The 6,993-nt window shown below is 42.2% G+C and overlaps 1 protein-coding gene across 1 annotated transcript in view; it reads right to left on the reverse strand.

The window, feature by feature from the left end:
* Positions 1–6,993, reverse strand: part of AGBL4 (AGBL carboxypeptidase 4) — a gene marked incomplete at its 5' end in the record, with an annotated part of 1,767,058 nt that overhangs the window by 640,275 nt on the left and 1,119,790 nt on the right. The gene's annotated exons all lie outside the window — the stretch shown is intronic.

Here is a 6,993-nt window from a genome sequence, read left to right on the forward strand (position 1 = left end):
CACATTGGGTCCCTGACATGTGGAGTAAGGGTTATTATGGTAGGAAAAGCCAAGTGGAAGCCATTAGAACTGCTTCTACCTACAAAAATAGTAAACCAAAAGCAATACTGCATCCCTGGAGGGGTTGGAGAGATTACTGTCACCATCAAAGACTTGAAGGACGCAGGCGTGGTGATTCCCACCACATCCCCATTTAATTCGCCTATTTGGCCTGTGCAAAAAACAGACAGATCTTGGAGAATGACAGTAGATTATCATAAACTTAATCAGGTGGTGATGCCAATTGCAGCTGCTGTTCCTGATGTGGTTTCCTTGCTAGAGCAAATTAGTACATCTCCAGGTACCTGATATGCAGCTATTGATCTGGTCAATGCCTTTTTCACAATACCAATTTCAAAGGACCATCAGAAGCAATTTGCCTTCAGCTGGCAAGGCAAACACTATACTTTCACAGTGCTTCCTCAGGGGTAAATCAGCTCCCCAGCACTATGTCATACTTTAGTCTGTAGGGATCTTGATTGCCTTTCCCTTCCATAAGACATCATTGTTGTTGTTATATGCCGTCGAGTCGGCCCCGACTCATAGCGACCCCTCCTTGGTTTCCCGAGGCAGTATCACTACGGAAGTAGGATTGCCCTACCTTCCTTCCGAGGAGTGGCTGGTGGGTTTGAACCGCCAGCCTTCTGGTTAGCAGTCAAGTGTTTTAGCCACTATGCTACCAGAGCTCCTTAAGACATCATACTGCTCCATTATATTGATGATATTATGCTGATTGTACATAGTAAGGAAGAAGTATCGATGTCTCTAGACTTATTGGTGAGACATATGCATGCTAGAGGTTGGGAAATTAACTCAATGAAAATTCAGGCACCTTCCACCGCAGTGAAATTTCTAGGGGTCCAATGGTGTGGGGCATGTTGAAATATTCTTACTAAAGTGAAGGATAAGTTATTGTATCTGGCTTACCCCACAACTAAAAAGGAGGCACAATGTCTGGTGGGCCTCTTTGGATTTTGGAGGCAACATATCCCTCATTTGGGTATGTTGCTGAGGCCTATTTATCAAGTGACTCAGAAAGCTGCTAGTTTTGAGTGGGGCCCAGAGCAACAGAAGGCTCTGCAACAGGTTCAGGCTGCTGTGCAGGCTATTCTGCCACTTGGGCCATATGATTTGGCTGATCCAATGGTGCTTGAAGTGTCTGTAGTAGATAGAGATGCTGTTTGGAGTCTTTGGCAGGTCCCTATTGGTGAATCGCAATGCAGACCCTTGGGATTTGGGAGCAAAGCCCTGCCATTCTCTGCAGATAACTACTTTCCTTTTGAGAAACAGCTTTTAGCTTGCTACTGGGCTTAGTAAAGACTGAACACTTAACCATGGGCCAACAAGTCACCATGAGGCCTGAGCTGCCCATCATGAACTGGGTGTTGTCTGACCCACAGAGTCATAAAGTTGCACATGCACAGCAGCACTCCATCATTAAATGGAAGTGGTATATCAAAGATAGGGCTCGAGTAGGACCTGAAGGCACAAGTAAGTTGCATGAGGAAGTAGCCCAAATGCCTATGGTCTCCACTGCATTCACATTACCTTCCCTCTCCCAGTCTGCATCTATGGTCTCATGGGGAGTTCCTTATGATCAGTTGACCAAGGAAGAGAAAACTCGTGCCTGGTTTACAGATGGGTCTGTGTGATATGCAGGCACCACTTGAAAGTGGACAGCTGCGGCAGCACTGCAGGTCCTTTCTGGGACTTCCTTGAAGGACAGTGGTGAAGGAAATCCTCCCATGCGCAGAACTTCAAGCTGTGCATATGGCTGTTCACTTTGCATGGAATAAGAAATGACCAGATGTGCGATTATATATGGATTCATGGGCTGTGGCTAATGGCTTGGCTGCATGGTCTGGGACTTAGAAGGAGCATGATTGGAAAACTGGTGACAAGGATGTATGGGGAAGAGGTATGTGGATAGATCTCTCTGACTGGGCCAAAGGAGTAAAGGTATTTGTGTCTCATGTGAATGTCCACCAAAAGGTGACCTTCGCAAAGGAGGACTTTAACAATCAGGTAGATAGGATGACACATTCAGTGGAAACCAGCCATCCTTTTTCCCCAGCTACTCCTGTCATTGCTCAGTGGGCTCATGAACAAAGTGGCCATGGTGGCAGGGATGGAGTTTATGCATGGGCTCAACAACATGGACTCCCACTTACCATGGCTGATTTGGCTACTGTCACTTCTGAGTGCCCAATCTGCCAGCAGCAGAGACCAACACTGAGTCTGCAATATGGAACAATTCCTTGGGGTGATCAGCTCAGCAACGTGATGGCAGGTTAATTACATTGGACCACTTCCATCATGGAAAGGACAGCGTTTTGTTCTTACTGAAATAGGTACTTATTCTGGATATGGATTCACCTTCCCTGCATGCAATGTTTCTGTCAAAACTACCATCGTGGACTTAAAGAATGCCTTATCCACTGTCATGGTATGCCACACAGCATTGCTTTGGATCAAGGGACTCACTTTGCAGCAAATGAAGTGTGGCAATGGGCCTATGCTCATGGAATTCACTAGTCTTATCATGTTCCTCATCATCCTGAAGCAGCTGGCTTGATAGAACAATAGGATGGCCTCCTGAAAACACAATTATGGTGCCAGCTAGGTGGCAATACCTTGAAGGGCTGCAGCAATGTTCTCCAGGAGGCTGTATATGCTCTAAACCAGTGTCCGTTATATGGTGCTGTTTCTCTAATAGCCAGGATTCACGGGTTCAGGAACCAAGGGATAAAAACAGGAGTGGTACCACTCACTATTACCCCTAGTGACCCACTCAAAAAATTTTTGCTTCCTGTCCCTGCCCTATGTTCTGCAGGTCTGGAGATCTTAGTCCCAAAGAGAGGAACACTCCCACTTGGAGACATACTACTGATTGCACTGAACTGGAAATTAAGAATGCCACCAGCCGTTTTGGTTTCCTCATGCCTCTGGATCAACATACAAAGAAGGGCATTACTGTACTATCTGGTGTGAAAGATCCTTATTACCAAGGGGAAATTGGATTGACATTACATAACGGAGGTAAAGAAGAATATGTCTGGAATACAGGAGATTCTTTAGGATGTCTCTTAGTACTACCATGCTCTGTGATTAAAGTCAATGGAAAATTACAACAACCCAATTCTGTTATGACTACTAATGGCACAGACCCTTCAGAAATGAGGGTTTGGGTCACACCATCAGGCAAAGAACCATGACCAGCTGAGGTGCTTGCTGAGGGTAAGGGCAATACAGAATGGGTGGTGGAAGAAGGTAGTTCTGAATATCAGCTACAACCACATGACCAGTTGCAGAAATGAAGACTGTGATTGTTATATTTCTTCATTGTATATGTGCATCAAGTATTTTTGTTTCCTTCTATTATGAACTGTGAAATGTAAATAAGATTAATGCATTTCGGTTGTACATGTGTTAGCAAATCATGTTAGGTGCAAATATGACTTTATAATTGTCCTTATTTAGAGACTATATGTAGTTAAGAAGATGTGTACAACTGCCAAGTTGACAAGTGGTGGACTGTGATAGTTGGAGCTGTGTGTCAACTTGGCTGGACCACAAATCTGTGTGCTTTAAGCAATTGTGATGTGGGTTGTTCCAATGATGGGATCAGATACATGTTTTGAGCAGATAATCCATTGAAAGGGAGTTTCCCTAGGGGTGTGGCCTGCTTCCAGTATATTTATGGACATCCTGGGAAAGAGACACTCTTCTGTGGATTGGGATTCTGTTGTACTGCCTACAACTGTCCATGAGTGAACAATCCACCATTTGTCCTAGAGATCTTGGATTGATCATTCGTTGTAGTCACCAGTCAGTATACTGCCTGCCAACCTTGAGCTCATCAGCCTCTGAAGGAGCATGATTCAGGAAAAGCCTCCAGCTTGAAGTTTGATCCAAGAACTTGGGACTTGCCAGCTTCTATTAGTGTGTGAGCCATTTTCCTAGGATAAATTTCTCTTGTTTTTCTTTTTCTCTATATAAGCTTTACTGGTTTTGCTTTTCTAGAGAAGCCAGTCTAACAAAGTTGGGTTGGGGGATGCTGGCATGTTAAAAGATCATGACTTTAGAGGCAAATCAACCTGCATTTGAGTTCTGGATTCACTGCTTACTAGCTGAGTGTCTCTGGTTGAATAACAATCTCTCAAATCCTCAGGTTTTTCATCTGTTAAGTAGGATAACAATAAAACTATGGAAGGAGTTTTTTAAGGATTAAATGAGACAATTTTGGCAAAGAACTTAGAACATTTAAATAGACACTAAATAAATATCAGCTCCACTACCTATATTCCTAAGTCTACCTATGACACTGAAAATTGTATCCCTATTCAATGATGTATTCCCAGCATCCAGAACAGAGCCTAAGACATAGAAGGTTCTCAATAAATGAAAATTTGATAGGAAGATAGATAGAATCTAGAAGAGTGGTGAGAAAAACAATTAGGGGTTATATTTAACTTACATTTGAATCCCAGCTCCATCACTTTCTACCTACTGTGTGACTTTGAGCAAATTACTTTCTCTTTCAGCTTCAATTTCCATATGGGTAAAATGGAGATAATACTAACTTTCTAGGCTTTTGTATAGATGGAAGTTTAGATATATAAAGATGCTTAGTTGAGACTTGAAAGCTGAGTGGATTTTTTCCTTCCTTCCTACTTTCTTCCTTCCCTCCCTCCATTTATTCATCCATTATAGATTGATTCACTCATATGCTACTTGAAGATTTATTATAGCTAAGCACAAGCAGGGCAGGGTCTAAGTAAGATTGTGAAGTCTTCAGAGCTTATCTCAACTTCATAGACTGTCATAAGAACTCTTACATGATATAGTCATGATATAGTCAAACCCCACATTTTACAGGTGTGGAAATTGAGACTTACAGAAGAGATGAAAGTACTAATTTCAAATCATTCAGGTACAACCAATAGAGCCAGACAGAACTTCAGAGGTTCCTACTGTTCTACGTCTCATTGTGTTGTAACATACCGCCCCTTCTTCAGCTAGACTTTTTTTTTTTTTTTTAAATATTCTTTATTTCTTTTTTTTTTAAATTTGATTTGGGTGAAAGTTTACAGAGCAAATTCACTTTCCATACAGCAGTTCACACATACTTTGTTTCATGATGTTGACTAGAATTTACCCCAATGCAACAGCTCCCCTCCCACTTCCTCCTGATAGTTACCTCTTCCCTGTGTCCATCCCTCCATGCATTCCTGCCCCCTGAGCTGTCTTCCTGTGCATAAAACAACCTTGTCCCATGCTCCCCAAGTAATCTAATACTCTCTTAACTTCCTCCATTCTGATTATCCAAACATGCTTTTGAGGATGGTTCAGAAATTGATACATACCAAGATAAATAACTCAAGTGTTGCATACAGGAGAAGCAGGGCAAAGGAATGAAGCTTTACATGACAATACTTTATGACATAATTAACTCTATTTATTTCCACTACAAAGTCTAAATCTTTCTAACACAGAGGTGTAAGGAGGAGGAAGCATCTGAATTAGGAAAACCAACCTAAGATAAATAAATAAACCAAATTTGTTACCATTGAATCAATTCTGACTTATAGTAACTCTATAAGATAGGGTTTCCAAGGCTACAATCTTTAAAGGAGCAGCCTGTCTCATCCTCCACCTCTCTGAGTTAGCAGGGTCCTAAAATCTAATCCAAGAAACCCTAGTGGTTCAGTGGTTAAGAGCTTGCCTGCTAACCAAAAGGTTGGTGGTTCAAACCCACCAGACGCTCCACAGGAGAAAGATGGGGCAGTTGCTTTTGTAAAAATTTACAGCTTTGGAAACTCTACAGGGCAATTCTACTCTGCCTTATAGAGTCACTATGAGTTGGAATTTGACTTGAGGCAATACATGTTTTTTTTTAAATCTGATTCAGTCATGTGGCTTGTTCAGTTTGTAAAAAAGAACTTTTTATAAGCAACAGAAATAGCCACAGAGAAATGTGCAGGGTTATACACTAATATAATTTCCAACAGGTGGCATCATCTTTTCCTGTGACATAGATGCCCAGGTCTAAAACAGACAAACCAGGTGTCAAACCAAAGAAACCATACCTGTTCTGCCAAGTGATTCTAACTCATACTGACCCTACAGGACAGAGTAGAACAGCCCTGCAGGTTTCCAAGGCTGTAAAATCATTATGAAAGAAGACTATTACATCTTTCCTCTGCAGAGTGTTTGGCAGGTTTAAACTACCTACATTTTGGTTAGTAGGCACGTGCTGGAGGCACCTTGCATGGTGTCAGTCACAGAGGCTGTGTTGTTATTGCATTAAGATGACCCTCTTTATTCAAAGAGGTGCTGCAGTTCCCCATGTTGCTGTTACATTATGGAGGCTCCAGGTGAAAAGCTCTTCAAAGCCCACAGGACAGTTAGAACCTTGACATTAATAACATCTGCCTGAACCTTAGGTTTTTATAATAATAATCAGAGATGTTATCCATATGGAGGAGCTTTACACATTGTTATCCACATTTTATTGATGAGGATTTCCTATGAGGTTCAAAGATGCTTTATGACATAGTTGGGAGGTAACAGGGCCAGGATCTAAACCAAACTCTATCCCACAAAGAGATCCTGGGACAATATTGCATCCCAGGATACATCCCAGCACTAGAATTGGTGTGTACACTTCATTTCCAGGTGAATCTGTCCAAACATCTGTGCCAGGCATGCAATCCACTTTATTAGACCTTAAGCATGCAAGACATCTTTCAGGACTCAGAGTCACATGACAAAAATGAGAATATGGCTTACTCTGTAGAGTCTGTCTGTTTCTACCAGTCTGTTAGTTTGTCATACTGTGGTGGCTTGCCTGTTGCTGTGAGGCTGGAAGTTATGCCAACAGTATTTCAAGTACCAGCAGGGTAACCCATGGTTGTTGTTGTTGTTGTTGTTATGTGCTGTCGAGTCGGCCCC

The sequence above is a fragment of the Orycteropus afer genome, unplaced genomic scaffold, assembly GCF_000298275.1.
Source record: "Orycteropus afer afer isolate SDZICR_OR568_19922 unplaced genomic scaffold, OryAfe1.0 scaffold00169, whole genome shotgun sequence".
NCBI lineage: Eukaryota > Metazoa > Chordata > Mammalia > Tubulidentata > Orycteropodidae > Orycteropus > Orycteropus afer.